The following is a 19597-nucleotide window of genomic DNA, read 5'->3' on the forward strand; positions in this document are numbered from 1 at the left end:
CCCGTCTCCGCCTGCTCTCTGCCCCCCAGTGCTGGAGCATGAAGAAGAGAAGAAGAAGAGTTTGGATTTGATATCCCGCTTCATCACTACCTGAAGGAGTCTCAAAGCGGCTAACAATCTCCTTTCCCTTCCTCCCCCACAACAAACACTCTGTGAGGTGAGTGGGGCTGAGAGACTTCAAAGAAGTGTGACTAGCCCAAGGTCACCCAGCAGCTGAAGGTGGAGGAGCGGGGAATCGAACCCGGTTCACCAGATTACGAGTCCACCGCTCTTAACCAGTACACCACACTGGTTCTCTGTCTGGAGGTATCCTGGACACTTCTACACCCAAGGCATGTGGGCCTGTATATGACAGCAGCCTCCTCAGGCTTCTGAGCTTCCCACTCAATTTCCATCCAAAAGGCATGAAACCAAATTTACCATCAACCGGATCCTGTAGATTTCATCAGGTTAATGTGCTGTTCAGCATTTCCTTGCTTTGGTACACTGTGTCTCCTTGTGGGGTAGCAGCCATGGAGCATAACAAACCAAAGCAGGAAATATTTTTTACAGCATGAATGACCTTTTAAAACAGAGGTTAGCAAGCCTTTTTCAGCAGGGGGTCGGTCCAGACCTTGTGGGGGGCTGGGCTGTATTTTGAAGAAAAAATATATGAACGCATTCCTATGCCCCACAAATAACCCAGAGATGCATTTTAAATAAAAGCACACATTCTACTCATGTAAAAATGCCAGACAGGCCTCACAAATAACCCAGAGATGCATTTTAAATAAAAGGACACATTCTATTCATGCAGAAAAACCAGGCAGGCCCCACAAATAACCCAGAGATGCATTTTAAATAAAATGACACATTCTACTCATGTAAAAACACGCTGATTCCCGGACCATCCGCTGGCCGCGTTTAAAAGTTGATTGGGCCGGATACGGTCCCCAGGCCTTAGTTTGCCTACCCGTGTTTTAAAACAACCAATGTTATTGAACCCTTTAATGATTATTAAACCTTGTGCCTAATATCATGAGGTTTACTTTATGTTCTTAGAACGTAATAGCTTCCCGAATAATAAAGTGCAATGTACAGTGTAATTAACTTATTCTCTGCTATCGCATGCATCGCATCAGAATCATTCATGCACAAGGTTTACAGGTCAATGTCTCAGAAACTACTATAAATAGTGGACCTTCAGCTTTCCAGAAGACACAGAGCATTCTGCCTCTATAGTCTGCTCTTGCCGTTCAAGCTTCAACAATGCCTTTGCGCTGGCTTCTCATGCTTGCCATTTCTATGATGCTTTTCTTTTCTGGAGGTAAGACATATACCCTGAAATAGAAAAACAACAACATTCTGACGTAAATGACAGAAGAATAAAATGAGGTTAGAAGGCGTCTGCTACCAATGTGGCCAGCTTGTGCACTGTGGCTTTGTCCCCTTGCACCTAAGAAAGTTTAAATGGAAAGGTTATGGGGGGGGGGTGAGGGTGGAGACGCTGTATGCCATCTCTTTGGAATTGAGCCAAGACTCCGATTCAGAGTCTTCCAGCAGCTGCCTTGGAGTTACTTCTGGCACTGGTGAAAGAATTGTGGAAGAGGGAAGGTTTCTCATCATGTGTGACATGGAAGGCAGTCTGAAGGCAGTCCTGTTCAGGGAAGTTTTTAATGTTTGATGTTTTATTGTATTTTTAATATTTTGTTGGAAGCCTCCCCGAGTGGCTGGGGAAACCCAGCCAGATGGGTGGGGTATAAATAAGTTGTTGTTGTTGTTGTTGTTGTTGTTGTTGTTGTTAGCCCACAACTTGCCGCCTTTCCACAGTTAAAACAATGCTCAAGGAGGCTTACAAAGTTAATATCAGTAATATACTACTACTACTACTACTACTACTACTACTACTACTACTACTAATATATTTTTTGTACCCCGCCCATCTGGCTGGGTTTCCCCAACCACTCTGTGTGGCTTCCAACAAAGATTAAAAATACATTAAAATGTCACACATTTAAAACATCTGCCTTCAGATGTCTTCTAAATGTCAAGTAATGTCAGATGTCGTCTGGTAGTTGTTCTGTTTGACATCTGGTGGGAGGGTGTTCCACAGGGCGGGTGCCACTACAAAGAAGGCCCTCTGCCTGGTTCCCTGTAGCTTTGCTTCTCGCAGTAAGGGAACCGCCAGAAGGCCCTTGGAGCTGGACCTCAGTGTCCGGGTAGAACGATGGGGGTGGAGACGCTCCTTCAGGTATACTGGTCTGAGGCCGTTTAGTTAGTATCATTTAATATCAGTAACAACAGCAAAAACTCCCAACGAAACTTTTCCCCAAATGCACCACTCCTTGCTGGGCAGCAGCCGCAGCAGCGGTCCTTATGAGACCTGTCAGGACTGGGTCCTCAGGCTTCGAGCAGGGGAGTCCTCCTGGGTCCCTCTCTCCTCGCCCCTTCACCTGCCAACTCTTGCCAGCCCCTGACATCATATTATTATTATTAAGAGCCAGTGTGGTGTAGTGGTTAAGAGCGGTAGTCATGTAATCTGGGGAACCGGGTTCGCGTCTCCGCTCCTCCACATGCAGCTGCTGGGTGACCTTGGGCCAGTCACACTTCTTTGAAGTCTCTCAGCCCCACTCACCTCACAGAGTGTGTGTTGTGGGGGAGGAAGGGAAAGGAGAATGTTAGCCACTTTGAGACTCCTTAAAGGGAGTGAAAGGCGGGATATCAAATCCAAACTCTTCTTCTTCTTCTTCTATTATATTTATACCCCTTCTTTTTCATTGGCAGGGTTTCCAGGTAACACACCGAACAAAGGGAAAAAAGGTAATACAAATAAGAACAGTTAACTATGATTCTCATCATCCCTAACCACTGGATATGCTGGTTGAGGCTGACAGCAACATTTGGACCCAGGACCCAGATTCTCTAGCCCTAAACTAGACCAATCAGTTCAATGGTTTTAATCAATTAAAGATAGATGACTGCACTTCCACAGGCAGCATTTTTAAAATATATATATAATTTAGTATAACATCCTTTAAAAAACTGTAGGTGGGATGAATCCCATTTTCACCCTTGTGGGATGTCTCTACAGAAATGCTACACATCAGTGCATCATGTACAGGCAGCTTGTGCTTCTGGCTTTTGAACTATTGTTCCACGCTTATGAAGGTTTCTCAAAATATAATCAATCAATTCATTCTCTAAAAGTCATACAGTGAATTTGTTTTAATTGGGTGACACCCGTAACGCTGTGGGTTAAACCACAGAGCCTAGGACTTGCTGATCAGAAGGTCAGCGGTTCGAATCCCCGCGACGGGGTGAGCTCCCGTTGCTCAGTCCCTGCTCCTGCCAACCTAGCAGTTTGAAAGCACCTCAAAGTGCAAGTAGATAAATAGGTACCGCTCCAGTGGGAATGTAAACAGCGTTTCCGTGTGCTGCTCTGGTTCGCCAGAAGCGGCTTAGTCCTGCTGGCCACATGACCCAGAAGCTGTATGCCGGCTCCCTTGGCCAATAAAGCGAGATGAACGCCGCACCCCCGGAGTTGGTCACGACTGGACCTAATGGTCAGGGGTCCCTTTACCTTTACCTAATTCACAGTGATAAATCTACACTGCCTCATTCTTTTCTTTGGTTCTCTTCGAGCACCACCTATTCCTTCTCTCTTTCATTCCCCCTTCCCTTATTCTTCCATGGCTCTGCTCTATCTCATTCAGTCACCCATTTTTCCTTGGTCTGTTCCTCCTCTTTCTGCCACCCCCTTTCCCTTCTCTCAGTTCCTTCTGTCACTCCCCCCTCTGTGCTGGACAGTTAGGCAGTGTGAGCTGTCATGAAGAAGATTTCACAATCTGCAGCTGCAAATCTTGAGGGTGGTCCAGCAACACTTCCTTGCGTGGATGCTAGCTCCCTTGCGTGGCAGAGTAACGACTGCGCACCTTAAGCATTGAAGGTTCAAATTGCACACAGGTGATGGCAGTCAAACACTCATGGAAGCAGTAAAGCTCAGTCAAGCACTGCTTCCTAGAAAGGCAATAACCATCTTGTTGGTTATAGTTAAGACTATTTACAACTTTACTACCGCACTGATAGTAAGGCACACTTCAGTCCTAAATGCTGCTTGCGCACAGCTCAGCAGTCTCTCCCCTGTGGGAATCACACATGTCCATAGATAAGTGCCTGTGGCGATCACACAGGGTCTCCGGACGTTTAACAGTCTATTGATCCCTGTGCCACCACTGTGCTTGCTTCCCCGCTGCCACCAACCCGTTACTCTTGGGTAAAACACTGAGTCCAGACCGTTGTTAAAACTGAACCAAATAAACAAGTTTATTTTATAAGCATTAACAAATTTATGGTTTCTCGGATAATATTCCTGTCAGTTTCTTAACTTTAGTTTCTTTACCGGCCTATACCTTCCTAATACCGTCTGACTGATTATTTCAACTGTTTGACTGACTCCTCTTAATAGATTCTCTCAATCTCTCACATTAGACTAGCCCAACCCACAGACTTATCCTCTCTGTCTCTTCTCTAACTCCAGACTGACTTCTCAACCACCCTAACTCTAACTCTAACTCCCCTTGGATTCCCATTAGTTAGTCATTTTACAATTAGTTAACCCTTTCCTTATGAACCCAGTATGATGTCACACACCTAGCAGGGCATACACCACAGTGCCCCATAGCTATTTATAGCTGCTGTAGACTAAACAATCTTGCACCTGAATGCTTGGAGAATCTTCAAGAATCTTCTCACAGTTCCTGGAAACAAATGGTCCTTTCTCACTTGCTCTAACATGTCCTAAGGTAGCTTCTTAACCTGGGGTTTTTTATTGTATGGAATTTTTGGAGTCGAAGGGAAAGAATTATAACCTGAGGTTCAGCCATGTTTGTGACATTGTTGATCAGCCTGTCAGTCAAATAAGAATTTTACCCTTTTTATTCATCTCTTCTAAATGTGTGGTCATTTCCCCCCTTTACAGAAACTGCTAAAGGAACAGGTTGTAAGATAATCGGAGGTGAATGCATGCCTAAGAAAAAGTGCAAGGAAATATACCATAAGTCTGACTGTGGCAAGCATGAAGTGTGCTGCAAGGTAAAATGAGGTTCAGCTCCATGTCAGCGCATATTTCATAATGCCAACTTCCTGAAAAAAGTGATGGTTCTTCAGCTGGGGAAGCCAAGAAAGCTACTCTGTTATCGTGTCAACGCAGATAAAACACTTTATTCCACTCATTAAAATGTATGTCAAAAAATACAGATTTGAAACTTATTTGCAGATCACAGGCACTCTCTGTGACCAAGCTCCTGTCTCTCTGCCAAGCAACAACTGAGTCAATGGCAACATTTATTTCATTCATTGGGTGGGAACACAGAAAGACATGAAGAGCCAGGCTGACTTGTCTCAGAGGCAGGGACGTCTTACCCATAGAGGCTAGTGGTGCAGGGCAGCAGGGTGCCAAGTTCTAGAGGGCACCTCCTGGCATCAGCTCTCCGCCCTTGACCTTGCCCTCGCCCAGCATGACGCGCTGAAGCAGCACTGCGCCCGGAGACTCTGCCTGCCGTAGCCATCATGGCACGAAGCAGCCAGATGAGCTGGGAGCCATCGCATCCAGCCTCCACCCAGTGGCGTAGCGTGGGGGGTGCCAGGGGTGCCGGCTGCACCGGGCGCAACATCTGGGGGGGCGCGCTCGCTGCCTCCGGAGTCGCCGAAGAGCCTCGGGCGCAGGCTGTAGCGGAGCCGCATGTCTCGCGGAACCGACAAGCTGTGCGCGCGTCCGGGCTGAAGGCGCCCGGCAGGCAGCGGCTCTCAGCGCTCGCCGCGGAGGATGCGCCAGGCAGCCCCTCCTCACAGCCCCGCCTCCGCCGGTGCTGCTGCAGCTGCTGGGCCGTTGCATTTTCTTCGCCTCTCTGCCCCCCTCCTCCTCCGGGCAAGCGGCGTCGTTTGGGCGGCAGCGCCAGCGGCAACTGGCAGGTTAGGGGTTAGGGGGGGCGCAAATTACTTGCCTTGCCCTGGGTTAGGGGGCGCAAATTACTTGCGTTGCCCCGGGTGCTGAGAACTCACGCTACGCCTCTGCCTCCACCTCTTCCCCACTGGAGGAGCTGCCCTCTAGCCGCTGCCCGCCTCCTCCAGCCCCGCAAATCTGGGCACGTCGCCGGCAGTGCCGTCCTCCCTAAAAAAGGTCGGCAACTCTGGGAAAAGGGGGTGGGCAGAGGGATCTTTGCACCACGGCACCGGATATGCTTAAGATGGCCCTGCTCAGAGAGATACCTGCACATTTCTTTTTGTAACATTTTTTCCTTGGAGGGCTAGAGACTGGTTCTTCTAAAAATGAAAGCTCAGAGTCTGGGGACCCTGATGGCTTTAAGCCTGGTACAATGGCAGTGGTAGCTGGTAGCCTCTGACCTGTAGGGCAGTATGTGTCCAAGGGGGTCATGTCAGTGGGACTCCCCTTAGGCAGGGAAAAGGCGGGGAAAAGAGAGCCAGTGTGGTGTAGTGGTTAAGAGTGGTAGATTCGTAATCTGGAGAACTGGGTTCACGTCCCCGCTCCTCCACATGCAGCTGCTGGGTGACCTTGGGCTACTCACACTTCTCTGAAGTCTCTCAGCCTCACTCACGTCACAGAGTGTTTGTTGTGGGGGAGGAAGGAGATTGTTCACTGCTTTGAAACTCCTTAGGGTAGTGATAAAGCGGGATATCAAATCCAAACTCTTCTACTCTTCTTCTTAGGCAAGGGTAGATTGTTCTAGCTTTCTTCTGATCCTCATAGCTTGCAAAGCTATGGACACTAAAACATTGCTCTTTTATAAGTAATTAGTGCCTACCTAAGCCAAAAAAGCCATGTGGAAAAAGATGACCCCTTTTGACTTATTCACTTCTGTGCCCTCTTTCCAGAATGTGGAACGATATTTAACAGAGTAGGGTGTTGGAGACCAGAGTTAAAAGTAGCACTCATCTACGAATAGTTCCCTGGGTGATCTTGGGCTACTTACTGCCTGGCTATGTCTCAGACATAGAACACAAATGAAAGCTTTGCTGAAACCATCTTTTTAAAAGTAGCAATACAAGTAGATAACCAATAAGTCGGCTTATTTCATCGATGCAAACCTACTAGAAATGCCTTCCATATTGTGTCATTATTCATCACAAATAAGTTGCTCAGATTTTTAGTGATGTAACCTCCCAAGTATTTGAAATATTTGTTTACCAAAGGCATGCCCAAGTCTCTAGATAACATTATTTCAGTTGTGGTGGAGAAATTGTAAAACTTTTTTTTTAAAAAAAACATATTTATTGAGAAAATTTTTGAATATAATAAAAAATAAAAAATAAACATACAAAATAATAAGCAGTTAAAAACACACATTAATTTTCAATAACATAACTTCCATACCCTTATTTCCTCTGACCTCCTCATACTTCCCTTCTTTGTATTCCATTTCAGTTTGTTAGTTCAGCAAATCCTTACCATTAAACTTTTACCCATTTATAATCCTTTTTTCATATCTCCTAAAGCATTACAGCTGGAAACCGCTTAGTTTCTATCCAACATCTTTCTAACATTCATTAATTTTACAATATTTCTTTAAGTAGTCTTTAAATTTCTTCCAGTCTTCTTTCACCGACTCTTCTCCCTGGTCTCGGATTCTGCCAGTCATCTCAGCCAATTCCATGAAGTCAATCACCTTCATCTGCCATTCTTCCAGAGTGGGTAGATCTTGTGTCTTCCAATACTTAGCGATGAGTATTCTTGCTGCTGTTGTAGCATACATAAAAAAAGTTCTGTCCTTCTTTTGCACCAATTGGCCGACAATGCCCAGGAGAAAGGCCTCCGGTTTCTTCAGGAAGGTATATTTAAATACCTTTTTCAATTCATTATATATCATTTCCCAGAAAGCCTTAATCCTAGACCACATCCACCAAAGGTGAAAGAATGTACCTTCAGTTTCTTTACATTTCCAACATTTATTATCGGGCAAATGATAGATTTTTGCAAGCTTGACTCTAGATAACATTATTTGAGTTATGGTGGAGAAATTGTAAAACTTTAAATCATAGAATGGTAGAGTTGGAAGGGACAAAAAGAGTCATCTAGTCCAACCTCCTACAGTGCAGAAATCTTGACTAAAGCAACCATGACAGTGGCCATCCAACCTGTGCTTAAAGACCTCCAATGGCGAGAGTCCACAACTCTCGTGTCACATGGAAGAGGGAACAAACTTGTTTTCTCCTGCTCTGTAGGGTAGGACTCAAACAAATGGCTTCAAGTTACAAGAAAGGAGATTCCGACTAAACATCAGGAATAATTTCTGATGGTAAGAGCTGTTTGACAGTGAAATGGTCTCCCACTGGAGGTTGTGGACTCTCCTTCCTTGGAGGTTTTTAAGTACAGCTTGGATAGCCTCCTGTCATGGATGCTTTAGCTGAGATTCCTGCATTGCAGGGGGTTGGACGAGATGACCCTTGGGGTCCCTTCAAACTTGCAGTTCTAGCATTCTATTAGATCTTTAAAAATACAGTGGTGCCCCGCAAGACGAATGCCTCGCAAGACGAAAAACCCGCTAGACGAAAGGGTTTTCTGTTTTTCGATGCGCTTCGCAAGACGAATTTCCCTATGGGCTTGCTTCGCAAGACGAAAACGTCTTGCAAGTCTTGCGATTTTTTTCGCTCCCCCCCTTTTTCTAAGCCGCTAAGCCGCTAATAGCCTTTTAGCCACTAAGCTGCTAAGCCTTTAATAGCTGCTAAACCGCTAATAGCGCTAAGCCGCTAAGCCGCTAATAGGGTTGCTTCGCAAGACGAAAAAACCGCTAGACGAAGAGACTCGCGGAACGGATTATTTTCGTCTTGCGAGGCACCACTGTACATTTGAAAGGAGTATGGGCAGAACTTCATCCCTATGACCAAAGCTTTAGTTTTCCCCCGTTCCACCAATAATAATAATAATAATAATAATAATAATAATAATAATAATAATAATATAATTATTATTCCAGAAGTCCATTTGACTTCCGAAATGTTCAAAAACCAAGGTGCGGCTTCTGATTGGTGCAAGCGCCCTGGAAACAATAGCTAACAGCTGGATCGGATGTTCGGCTTCCGAAAAATATTTTAAAACCGGAACACTTACTTTCGGGTTTTCGGCGTTTGGGAAACAAGGTGCTTGAATACTAAGGTACCAATGTACTTTTCCTGCAGAAAAAGAAGCACTTGGTTAATTTTAGTCTGTATGAGAGGTGGAGGAGATAAATACACATCACTGTATTACTTCAGCCATATCACCCACAAAAAGGAAACAGCAATGGTTTCATGAGAAGAAATAGCCATTCTCATTTGTTGAGATTGTCAAACAACTGATATGTACCACGTGAATTACATGCTGCTTACATCTCACCTCCTCAACATTGCTTTTTGCTTCCTTGATACTGTTGCGTGGGAGTTCCCACCTCCCACCAGCAGAAATAAACCGGACAATATCATTTACATTAATGGGCTAAAATTGGCCACAACTTTATTGGTTACAGGTGATGAGTGGTATTGGCTTAGGCATTGGTCCTAATCAACTATCCGGCTTCAGTCTGTCTGTCTGAGAGGCCGGGAAGGGTTAACACCAGTAGGGGAAGCCCTGCTGATGCACATCAACTAGGCACTCCCCCGGGGTCACCGCTCGGGGGCGTGCCTTGGGCCCTGGCCTCCATAGGCTTCGGACGGGGCCACGCCCCCAGGAGTCCTTCACCAGACTACCCTTCACTATCTGGGGGAGGTGATGGCGCCCCCCCAGTCATCTACATAACAATACCCCGACCAATGCCTAACTGCCAAACTGTAGGAGTTGTGACGATTTGCTACGAGGTAGGCGAAAAACCAAATGGCTGATCGGCGGCAAAAGAGGACGCTCCTCTGCCGTGCTTGCCCTTAAATGGGGCAAGCCATACCCCCTGAGCCAGCCGATTGGCTGGCCAGGGAATGACGCGGCAGAGGATTCCCCTGGTTGCGCGGGGCTGGGAATCAGCCACTGTGTGAGTGTTGGGGGTGGGAAGCCCACAACACCACCTCCTCCTTAGGTCGGAAGTGGCTATGTATATACTTTGCCTATTGTGCCAGCCCTCCTGTGAAGCCCATAGAACATAAAGTGGTACTAGATGCCTTAGAACCCCATTTCGATTTTCTGTCATGTATGTCCAAAGGTGTTTCATTTCAGTGTGTGTCTTACCTGCAGAAAAGATAATTGGTACAGAAAAAGCAAGCATGAAAACCCAAAGTGCAAAGGCATTGTTGAAACTTGACTTGGATCTCATGTTGAACCACAAGAGCGGACTACTGAGGCAGAATGCTCTGATGGTCGTTCTATATCTTCTGGATAAAAGGATTTGTGATATACTGACTTGTAACCCTGTGTATGAATGAGCCAGATTCAGTTCATGAGAACCAGTGTGGTGTACTGGTTAAGAGCGGTGGACTCGTAATCTAGTGAACCGGGTTCGCGTCTCCACTCCTCCACATGCAGCTGCTGGGTGACCTTGGGCCAGTCACACTTCTCTGAAGTCTCTCAGCCTCACTCACCTCACAGAGTGTTTGTTGTGGGGGAAGAATGGAAAGGAGAATGTTACCCACTTTGAGACTCCTTCGGCATGATTTAGCGCTTCTGTGCATGTGCGAGCAATGAAACCCGCCAGTTTCCGGTACTTCCGGGTTTCCCGCAGTCCGCAACCTGAAAATGCATAACCCGAAGCGTTTGTAACCTGAGGTACCACTGTATGTCTTACTTGCAGAAAAGAGAAGCAGCACTCAAATGACAAGAATGAAAAGCCAGCACAAAGGCATTGTTGAAGCTTGACTCGGATCTCAAGTTGAACAGTAAGAGTGGACTACTGAGGCAGAATGTTCTTTTGATAGAATGCCCTCCTGTTTATTACTGTTCATGATATACTAAAACATAAAGTCTGTGCATAAATGTTCCAGATACGATGCATGTGATGATATAAACTGTTAATCAAGGAAACAAAAAGAAAGATAATTACCATATACGTGGCATGTTATTTTTCAGGAAGTCATAATGCTCAAGGAACGGAAAGTAAATTTCATGGCATTAAGCTTGATATCTCCTCAGAGTTGAAAGGTTTAATATCGCTTATTGTTTTAATGGTTTCTGTCTGAATATGAATTCTTGCTCTAGGTACTGTGGTCCACTGCAATACCTGAAGGAGGCACTGAATACCAAAGCAATCAGCAAGGGTGGAAATGGGGAGAAATATTGGATTACGGAGAATAAATAAAATGCTGTTAGGAGCTTTTGCAGGACATCTGATGACAAAGGAGAGTCTCATGATCATGAAATGGCTTTTGTGGAGGCTGAATGAAACAGCAATGTGGGACAGAATAGCTGTTAGGAGATCCAGGAGCCTGCACTACGTAGGAGCAACATGACAGCAGCTAGACTGGTGACTGGGAGTGGCTCCCGAGATCATAAAACATCAGTCCTGAAAGACCTACATTGGCTCTGAGTACATTTCCGAGCATAATTCAAAGTGTTGGTGCTGACCTTTAAAGTCCTAAATGGCCTCGGCCCAGTATATCTGAATGAGCATCTCCAGCCCCATCATTTAGTCTGGACACTGAGGTCCAGCGCCGAGGGCCTTCTGGCAATTCCCTCACTGTGAGAAGCAAAGTTACAGGGAACCAGGCAGAGGGCCTTCTCAGTAGTGGCACCCACCCTGTGACTTTTAGAAGACTTCTGAAGGCAGCCCTGTTTGGGGAAGTTTTTACTGTTTGATGTTTTATCATGTTTTTAATATTATGTTGGGAGCCGCCCAGAGTGGCTGGGGAAACCCAGCCAGATGGGTGATGTATAAATGTATGTATGTATGTATGTATGTATGCATGCATGCATGTATAAATAAATAAATAAATAAATAAATAAATAAATAAATACACCTCACAACAACACCGATGGCATCAGGAGGTTGGTTGACATCCCTCTGACTCAGAAGACAATGGAGTTTGTATTCAGGGCTCTGCGACTTTTTGGAGATTCTGTTAGGCAGTTCTGGGTACTGTAATTTATGAAGACTGTTGACAAGCTGGAATGTGTGCAGAGGAGGGTGAACAAGATGATCAAGGATCTGAAAACCAAGTCCTTTGAGAAGCGGTTGATTGTGTTAGGTATGTTTAGCATGGGGAAAAAAGGGACTGAGAGGAGATACGATAGTTATCAAGGGCTGTCACATGGAAGATGGATCAAGCTTGTTTTCTCCTGTTCTAGAGGGTAGGATCCGAGCCAATGAATTCAGGATACTAAACATCGCAACGAGCTGTTTGACAGTGGAACAGAGTCCCTCGGAATGTCCTGGACACTTTCTCACTAGAGGTTTTTAAGCAAAGGTTGGATAGTCATCTGTCATGGATGCTTTAGCTGAGATCCCTGCATTGCAGGGGCCTGGGTGAGAAAACCACCAGGGCAGTGGCGTAGAGTGGGGGGTGCCAGGGGTGCCGGCCGCACCGGGTGCAACATTTGGGGGGCGTGTTTGGCTGGCCCTCCTCGAGGAAGCAGGAACCCCACTGTCCTTGGACCTCCTCCGAAGCCTGGCGGTGGGGCGGCGAGACCTTCTCCCCGCGCCAGCCTTCGGATGGCTGTCCTGAAGACTTGTGGTGGGAGCAGTGGCGTAGCGTGGGGGGGTGCAGGGGGGGCCTGCCGCACCTGGCGCAACATCTGGGGGGGTGCAGAAGAGACTCGAGTGCTAAAATCCACGGGTTAGGGGGCGCAAATTACTTGCCTTGCCCCGGGTGCTGAGAACCCACGCTACGCCACTGCACCAGGGTGACTTGGAATTCTACAACTCTGATTCTATGAAATGCAGGCACCTTGGAGTCCCAAACCCAAGCTGGCCCCAGGTGATCCAAGAGAACCCCAAACTTAATAATGCCACTGGTATCACACCAGCAAATCTTCAAATTATGTTTCCTGCCTGGACTAAAAGCCAGTCCAAGCAATCAAGAAGAAAATGCCACCCCCAAACAGTTGACCCTCAGCAGTATGAAGTAAGGCAAAAGGGGGTCCCACTGCCAATTTGGGGCTACCTCTAAAATTCCCACTCAGCCCTCAAAAAATGTGCATCTAGCAACAGCCAGGGGTGCCAACCTGAACAAAATATTGGGGATAGGGCCCAGGTAAGCTCTGCCCCATCTAATCGATCACATGGCGCAGCTAACACATTTGAATGGCAATGCCCATCAACGGGGATGGGGTGGGGCTGGAGACCCCTTGGCCCGTAGGAGTTGGCTCCTATGGCAACAGCTCACACTACTTAGAAAGGGTGCAAAATAGTAGTGAGTAGTGTGACTGAGGAGAAGCTGGCAGCCTACTCTCTCATGATTGACTTTTATGGACCATGTGGTTGTCACAGACTCCTCCCCTGGGTATTACCTCTCTGAGTATTCTTCTCAGGGGAGGTCCTGGGTGGCAAAGATGCCTCCAGGTAAGGTTGGTTATTGGTATTCTCAATAGGCAGACAAGTTTATGAAGAAGACTAGGGGGGTTTAGTGATCGTTTGGTGATGTCTGACTCTTTGTGACCCCATGGACCAGAGCATGTCAGGCACTCCTGTCTTTCACTGCCTCCCACAGTTTGGTCAAACTCATGTTGGTACCTTCGAGAACACTGTCCCACCATCTCATCCTCTGCCGTCCCCTTCTCCTTGTGCCCGCCATCTTTTCCCAACATCAGGGTCTTTTCTAGGGAGTCTTCTCTTCTCATGAGGTGGCCAAAGTCTTGGAGCCTCAGCTTCATGATCTGTCCTTCCAGTGAGCACTCAGGGCTGATTTCCTTCAGAATGGAGAGGTTTGATCTTCTTGCAGTCCATGGGACTCTCCAGAGTCTCCTCCAGCACCAGAATTCAAAAGCATTAATTCTTCGGCGATCAGCCTTCTTTATGGTCCAGCTCTCATTTCCATACATCACTACTGGGAAAACCAGTTTCAGCACCACATTTTCATTCTCTCTTTCTTTGTCACCCGCTTCCCCCTCTCTTCTTTCCTTTTGTGGAGAGCCAGTGTGGTGTAGTGGTTAAGAGAGGTAGTCTCGTAATCTGGGGAACTGGGTTTGCGTCTCCGCTCCTCCACAGGCAGCTGCTGGGTGACCTTGGGCTACTCACACTTCTCTGAAGTCTCTCAGCCTCACTCACCTCACAGATTGTTTGTTGTGGGGGAGGAAGGGAACGGAGAATGTTAGCCGCTTTGAGACTCCTTAAAGGGAATGAAAGGCGGGATATCAAATCCAAACTCCTCTCCTCCTCCTCCTCCTCCTCCTCCTCCTCCTCCTCCTCCTCCTCCTCCTTCTTGTCCCTCCTCCCTTTGTGCTAGGTAGATATGTAGTGTAACCGGACGCAGGGTAGCTTCTTCACATGCTCCTATGATAAGGCATTGTTGTGGGAGTGAAGAAAGAATGCTCACCTAAGAATTGTCACCTAAGCTCCAGTGAAGTAAATGACTGATCAGCCTGCCAGGCAAATCCAGATTTTATCCTCCTTTACATTTGTGGTCAGTCTTCCTCTCTTTGCAGAACAAGCTAAACCCAAGACTTGTAAGGAGGTGGGAGGTTACTGCATTCCTCATAAATCAGACTGCCCTAGGAATTCCATAATTCCAGCCCAATGTAAGCAGAATGAAAAGTGCTGCAAAGATTAATAAGGTTCAGATCAGTTGATTTTATGCATCTTCAGTGATAGAAGCCAAGAGAGCTCACTTTGTGCTAATGTCGACACAAGTAAAGCAGCATATCCCACTCATTAAATGTACTGTATTTTTCGCCCTATAGGATGCACTTTTCCCCCTCCAAAAATGAAGGGGAAATCTTTGTGCGTCCTATGGGGCGAATGCAGGCTTTTGCTGAAGCGTGGAGAGCGAGAGGGGTCGGTGTGCACCGACCCCTCTCGCTCTCCATACTTCAGGAAGCTATCAGCAAGCCTGGGGAGCCCGTGGGAGTTCCTGCAGGGCTCCCTAGGCTGCGGATAGCAGCCTGCTCCCCGGAGCGTGGGGCACGCCGAAGCAGAGTGCCCCGCGCTTTGGGCAGACAAACGCAGCCTAGGGAGCCCTGAGGGAAATCCCTGCGCTAAGGCTTAGGAAGCAGAGCGCCCTGCGCTTCGGGCAGATATCCACGGTGGGGAGGGGGATAATTCCCCCCCTTTATTTCCCCCCCAAAAAACTAGGTGCGTCCTATGGGCCGGTGCGTCCTATAGTATGTCAAAAATACAGATTTTAAATTCTTTTCCAAAATGTCTGGTGTCAGATATGATTCTGTCTCAGTTACATTGTGGAATGTTCCTGATGTTTCCTGCTCAGGTCTACAGTTTCTGGTGACAATTGTTGTGGTCCAGAAGCTTGCAGCTGCATTTTGGATTAGGTGCCATTGCTAAACAGCATTTAAAGGAAGTCCATGCGCAACACATCACAGTAGTCTAATTTGGGGGTTATCAGAAAGTGCATGATCTTGGCCAGGAGTATCAATACAGGCAGGACCACAACTGGCACACTCAGCTGGTACAAGACACCCCAAGTCCATGATGCTACCAATGCCTCCAGTGACAAAACTGGATCTAATAGGATCCTTGAGTTGGGTACCGGATTTGAAGGAGTTCAACCCTATCCAGGCCTGAACTCCCCCTTCCTGGTTAGATGGTACTGGTGCAAAATACATTTACAAAAGGGTTAAAGACTTTTGAGCACCAGACTTGAGTGGAGTCTGTAGACCTCTCATACACACAAAACTACTCCTGTTTACTCAGCTGGTTGACTTTCTTAATTCCAGCAGTATAATTTAGGAATCTGAAACCTTGGCCACTCTTCTGCAAAGCACCCAGATTCAGTAGATCCTGATCTATCTTCCCACCCACCCTTTCTCCATCCTATCCAGATAGAATTCCAATTAACCCTCATCCAGTTCATTCATGATTCCAAGCACTGGTTCGCTACATTCACTATCTCACCCCACTCAAATGTAAAGGAAGAATAGAAATGGGTGAGTGGATGATCTTCACTGGTTCTTGTTGGTAAGGCCAGATGATGCCCTGAATGTCTAAACTTATTGAATGGATGTTGTAGAGATGAACAAAAGAGTTCATATATTCTACAACATGGATTGTAGAACATGGATTATTCTACAGCATTGATTATTTCATCCTTGAAATAATTAGCAAACATATCACATTCTTCCAGGGATTGACATGGACAGACACCCTTTGGGCCCCTGGGGCCCCAGCACTAACATCACTAACTATTGGGACTTCTACCACTGTCAGTGTTGTGGTCTGGCACTACTGTTGCTTGTTGCCACCAGTCACTCATTCACCCTTCCCTTCCTCCTGTTTACATGGTGGGGGTGAACAATATGGGACTCAGGCTAATGCTCTATTCCATGGAGGTCACATAGGTGAGGCCAAGCTGTTCTGGTTTTCTTCCCATCTTCCTTCCTTGTGAAGAGAAAAATAACTACCAAACTTTTAGAAGACATCTGAAGGCAGCCCTGTTTAGGGAAGGTTTTAATGTTTAATAGGTTATTGCATTTTAGTGTTTTGTTGGAAGCCGCCCAGAGCGGCTGAGGAAACCCAGCGAGATGGGCGAGGTATAAATAATATATTATTATACATCACCTGCGAGGGTCTGTAGGGCAGGTGGCAGTCTTTTATGTATATGGGGCATGAGACATCTAGGGCTTTAAACAGTAATGTGAGAACCTTGAATTGGACCCAGAAATGAACCGTCAAATAGCAAAGCTGTTTTAAAACAGGATTTATATGAGATCTGGATGAACCCCAGCCAGTAATCTGATCAATGCATTTTCGACCAATTGAAGTTTCTGTGTCCTCTTCAAGGGCAGGACACATAGTCTGCATTCAGAAGGCACCAGATTCAGGATTGGGGGAGTCCATTGATTGGAGCCTTGTAGTTTCTGTGCAAAACAGAACATTCATAAGCAGCCAGCATAATTATGAAGACATTAAACTGGGTGTTTTTATTTCCATTTCATTGTGTCTTGCTATTTGGTGGGTTCGCAGCAAGGTGACAGGTAATAGCAAACTTTTATTTCCACGGATCCCTTAGGACAGCGGGTGTCAGCGCAGCGCCCTCCTTTAGCCTCACATGCTTGTATGCCTCTCAACTTTTCATTCTCCGTTTCTCCTGCACAAAGGAAGCACATTAACCAAAGGTATAGGACTACATACAGACTCAGTAATACACATACACACAGACACAAACACAGTGGTACCTTGGGTTAAGAACTTAATTCGTTCTGGAGGCCCATTCTTATCCTGAAACTGTTCTTAACCTGAGGTACCACTTTAGCTAATGGGGCCTCCTGCTGCCACCACCATGTGATTTCTGCTCTCATCCTGAAGCAAATTTATTAACCTGAGGTACTATTTCTGGGTTAGCGGAGTCTGTAACCTGAAGTGTCTGTAACCTGAGGTACCACTGTAAATATATATATGCTAGCTGCAGTGAGACGTGCTGGAGATGTGGACACTCAAGGACATATATGAAACAAATTTGGTGGACTTGTCCAATAATTGAAATCTTTAGTTCAGTAGTGGTAAGTGTATTATCGTTAATAGCACCTAACATTTTGTTCCCTCCCTCCCAGTAGAATTGGGAGGGGTGGGGTAGCCAACATTCATTCACAGCCATTGTAAAGATGATAACATTAAACTGGGCTTTCCATCACATTTTGTCTTGCTATTAGGAGGATATGCAGGAGGGTGATGTCCAGGGGCACTATATCCTTCCACCTTTACCCTCCTGTAGTACAGCTGGGCAGTACACATGGGTTTGGTTCCAACTCAATAACTTTTCAACAGGGGGTCAAAGCCATAGAAGGAGAAGAGTTTGGATTTGATATCCTGCTTTATCACTACCCTAAGGAGTCTCAAAGCGGCTAACAATCTCCTTTCCCCTCCTCCCCCACAACAAACACTCTGTGAGGTGAGTGAGGTTAAGAGACTTCAGAGAAGTGTGACTAGCCCAAAGTCAACCAGCAGTTGCATGTGGAGGTGCGGGGAAGCGAACCTGGTTCACCAGATTACGAGTCCACTGCTGTTAACCACTATACTCTCATACAACAAAAGCTGGCCATGCTGGTAACAGATGACTTCCCACCCCATTTTATTCTTCTGTTATTTAGGTTGGAATGTTTTTAATTTCAATGCATATCTTACCTGCAGAAAACAGAAGCATCTCAGAAAACAGAAGGGTAACCATGAAAAGCCAGTGCAAATGCATTGTTGAAGCTTGACTTAGATGGATCTCAACTTGAATGGCAAGAGAAGTCAACTGAGGGAGAATGTCTTCTTGAAGGCTGAATGCTTGCCTATTTATAGGGTTCTTGATATACAGACACGTAATGATCTTTATGCAATGCATGTGATGACAGAAGTAGTAAAAAAAGAGAGATTATTATCCTATACGTTGCATGATATTACTCAGGAAGACATAATCTTCAAGGAACATAAACTTCCTGACATTACTCCTGATATTTATTCTTAGTTCAGGAACAAAATAATTGTTTTTAGAACTCTCTGTCTATATTTTATTTCCTGCTTTAGATGCTGAGATACACAACTGCTATCCCTCATGAAGACAAGGCGTACCAAAGCAAGGAAATACTGTACAGTCCATTGAGCTGCTGAATGACTGAAGGTTCAGCAGATTGGAAAGCTGATTAACAACTGAGTGGAAAAATATAGTCAAAGAATTGTAGAACTGTGGAGTTGGAAGGGATGCAAGGGTTATTACATCCATCCTCCTGCAATGCAAGAATCACAGTTAGAATTCCTGAGAAATAAGGAAGTCTGTTCCACTGTTGAACAGCTCTGTCAGAAAGTTCTTCCTAATGTTTAGCTGGAATCTCATTCCTTGTGAATTTGAATTCATTAGTTCTACCCTCTGGAACAGAGGGAAACAAGCCTACTCCATTTCCCATATGACAGCAGTTCAGATATTTGAAGATGGCTATGTATCACCTTTAGAGACGCAGGTGGCACTGTGGGTTAAATCACAGAGCCTAGGACTTGCCGATCAGAAGGTCGGCGGTTCGAATCCCCGTGACGGGGTGAGCTCCCGTTGGTCAGTCCCTGCTCCTGCCAACCTAGCAGTTTGAAAGCACATCAAAGTGCAAGTAGATAAATAGGTACCGCTCCGGCGGGAAGGTAAACGGCGTTTCCGTGTGCTGCTCTGGTTCACCAGAAGCGGCTTAGTCATGCTGGCCACATGACCTGGAAGCTGTACGCCGGCTCCCTCGGCCAATAAAGCGAGATGAGCGCCGCAACCCCAGAGTCAGTCACGACTGGACCTAATGGTCAGGAGTCCCTTTACCTTTACCTTTACCTTACGTATCACCTCTCAGTCTTCTGACCTTCACTCTAAACATAGCCAACTCCCCCATAAGGCTTGGTTTCCGGGCCCTTGACCATCTTGGTTGATGCCCTCTCTACATGTCCCATTGTGTCAATATCCTTCTTAAACTGTGGTGCCCCAAACTGGACACAGCCAGGGCTTGACTAGGGCAGTATAGAGTTGTAGTAATATTAGGGCTCACCCAGACTTGCATTTCTCCTGTGCCTAGAAAGCATGTGTC

At 46.2% G+C, this 19597-nt stretch overlaps 1 long non-coding RNA gene across 1 annotated transcript; it reads left to right on the top strand.

Annotated features, from left to right (window-relative positions):
- The first annotated feature begins 1215 nt into the window (after positions 1 to 1215).
- Positions 1216 to 5179, top strand: LOC308584243. Its single transcript, XR_014006694.1, has 3 exons — positions 1216 to 1306; positions 2764 to 2799; positions 4958 to 5179. It is a non-coding gene; the product is annotated as an uncharacterized lncRNA (long non-coding RNA).
- The last annotated feature ends 14418 nt before the right edge of the window (positions 5180 to 19597 follow it).

This window comes from Podarcis bocagei (assembly GCF_964188305.1).
Source record: "Podarcis bocagei genome assembly, chromosome: 3".
Taxonomy (NCBI): domain Eukaryota; kingdom Metazoa; phylum Chordata; class Lepidosauria; order Squamata; family Lacertidae; genus Podarcis; species Podarcis bocagei.